This window comes from Pseudorca crassidens, chromosome 1, assembly GCF_039906515.1.
Source record: "Pseudorca crassidens isolate mPseCra1 chromosome 1, mPseCra1.hap1, whole genome shotgun sequence".
Classification (NCBI taxonomy): Eukaryota; Metazoa; Chordata; class Mammalia; order Artiodactyla; family Delphinidae; genus Pseudorca; species Pseudorca crassidens.
Genome location: NC_090296.1, coordinates 14,261,526 through 14,264,384, shown reverse-complemented (window position 1 = coordinate 14,264,384; position 2,859 = coordinate 14,261,526). Strand labels below are relative to the sequence as shown.

At 43.3% G+C, this 2,859-nt stretch overlaps 1 pseudogene; it reads left to right on the top strand.

Annotated features, from left to right (window-relative positions):
* The first annotated feature begins 1,758 nt into the window (after positions 1-1,758).
* LOC137224085 (large ribosomal subunit protein eL21-like) lies at positions 1,759-2,334 on the top strand (annotated as a pseudogene).
* Positions 2,335-2,859: the final 525 nt, after the last annotated feature.

Here is a 2,859-nt window from a genome sequence, read left to right as displayed (position 1 = left end):
CTGGCTGTCAGCCACCATGCCCTACCCACAGGGTGGACCCAATGCCCAAGCTGGGTCAATCAGGTTCTCTAGGCACAGGACTCTTTGCCTGAGTGACAAAGACATCTTGAGTCATCCTCACAGTGATGGCCCCCAAAAGCTCCTTTCTGACTGAGTTCTCTGGACCTGCCTTTGTTTCTTCAGTGTTTCTTTCACCACTGTGAGCTGTCCAGTTTCCTTCCAATAAATAGCATTTTTCCCCTGCTTGTTAGCCAGAATTAGGTTCTACAGTTCAAGAACCCTATGGGTATAACCACTGCAGAAATGACTTACCTTTCATTCCATATACATTTAGTAGGTGCCCAAACAGGCCTGCATTCAAATGTGAGCTCTGTACTTACTAGCTGGGTGATCCTGAGGAAGGGACTTCTCCGATCTGATCCTCACCCCTCTCATCTGATAAAGGAGGACATTACCTTGTAGAACAATTACACGGACAACCTTCCAAGAAGAGGAAAACCCAGATGCAAAGGACTGGAAGTGAGCGAGTGTTTGCCTTTGACCACAGTGGCATTAATGGCCCTGTTCTACACCTCTCCCTGTGTCCATGCCCTTTGTCATGTGGCTTTGCAGTACCCTCCTTATTGTGGGTGGGAGGTACTTCCCTACCTCTTTACTCTGGGCTCGACTATGTGCTTTGGCCAATGGGATGACAGCAGATATGGCTCAAGCAGACACTTGATAAGGGCTTGCAGGACTGATTTTGCTTCCTCGTGCTACTACCATCACCTTCAGATGGACATACCCAGGTGAACCCACTGGCCTCAGGTGGAGGATGAGAGACACATGGAGCACAGCCATCCCCAGCTGAGCCTAGCCTAGATCCACGAGCTGCAGACTCATAAATTGGCCCAGCCAAGACCAGCAGAGCCAGTCAAGTTCAGCCTGGGTCAGCCACCCCGCAGCTGACTCACAGACATGTAAAAAAATCATTCATGATTTTTATCTTAAATGACTGAAATTTAGGATATTTTGTTATGTATCAATAATTAACTGCTACATAAACTGGTACGCAGAAGTGGACATAAATCATATGTAACGTTGTTTTTTGGGACTGGGTGGTGGGAATGAGTAAACTATTAGGGAAGGCTGAAAAAAAAGTAAGGAAATTGCTCTTGGAGGCTGGAAAAATGGCAATCCACATTATGTAATGCTGAATCCTTTAGGAAAACTGTTAGTAACTTGGGAGATAAAAAGTGTATCTAATAAACTCTTGGACTTGGGCAAAGAGATTTCTCAGCAGAGTATTGAAAGCATCAGTTGGCTTTTATGACTGTGTTTGATAAGGTACTACAAAAAAGAGACAAGCTCATAAAATAACTGCCTAGTTTGCAAGTAGTATTAGAAGCATCATAGAGAAGGTAGAATCTGTTCTGTTGCTGTGGCTTCTGGCACATGCTGTAGAATGGAATCAAAGACAAAGGGAACCCACAAAGTTTTTAGGCAGAGTTATATTGACAAAACGACTCGTAGCCTGAATTAAAAGAGATGGAAATTGTTCAAAATATAAAAAGACCTCTGGGTAGGAAGTAGTTTCAAAAGATTGCTTAAAGGCTATATTTTATAATGCCTTCAGAAGTAGCCAGTGATGGTGATAGAAAAGGAAGGACATCTCAGAGGCTGGGGCAAGAGCCATAGAGAACAATGGGGAGAGAACCTTTCTTAGAATGCAGATCTTGGAGCCTTTCGGCCGGAACCGCCATCTTCCAGTAATTTGTCAAAATGACCAATGCAAAGGGAAGGAGGAGGGACACCTGCTACATGTTCTCTAGGCCTTTTAGAAAACATGGAGTTGTTCCTTTGGCCACATACATGTGACTCTACAAGAAAGGTGATATTGTATGTATCAAGGGAATGGGCACTATTCAAAAAGGAATGCCCCACAAATGTTACCATGGCAAAACTGGAAGAGTCTACAATGTTAGGCAGCATGGTGTTGGCACTGTTGTAAACAAGCAAGTTAAGGGCAAGATTCTTGCCAAGAGAATTAATGTGCATATTGAGCTTTTGAGCACTCTAAGACCCGAGATAGCTTCCTGAAATGTGTGAAGGAAAATGATCAGAAAAAGAAGGAAGCCAAAAAGAAGGGTACTTGGGTTCAACTGAAGCACCAGCCTGCTCCACCCAGAGAAGCACACTTTGTGAGAACCAATGGAAAGGAGCCTGAACTGTTGGAGCCCATTCCCTATGAACTCATGGCATGATGGGTGTAAAGAAAATAAGGGACCTGGACTGTACAAGTGTTTCTCTTAACTGAGTAGAAGTGTTGTGTCCCCTCCCCCAAAGAAATATTTAAAGCACATTTTAATTGTGTCCAGATTCAGTGGGTGATGTCTTTACTTTCCAAATTTAGTAGTTTTTCTTCCTGAAAGATGTGAGGTAGTTTGCTGTGCAATATACTCCACTGGTGAATAAACTGCCAATTATAATTTATATATATATTAAAAAAAGAATGCAGATCTTGGAGCTAATCAAGGAATGTTACCTATCCCCAAGGTTGTGGTAGCTGGAAACGTTTTCCCAGCAGGATTTCAGAATTGCTATGGACCAGTGACTGGTATGGACCTCCTTCTTCCCCTGTTTGAATAGGAATGTTTATTGCAGATGTCCTGTCCCTAGCTTACCATTATATGTTGGAGGTATGGGAGATGGATAACTTTCCCAGAGGTCTTGGATCAAAAGGAGCTGTATCTGGACTGATGTAGATCATGAGAAAGTAGATTTTGAGCTTGATGCCACTGGCTGTTTCTCAGTCTTGCAATGGGAGTGATTGATTTTTGCATGTGGGAAGGATCTGAGTAATTGAGGTTGAGTGTAGGG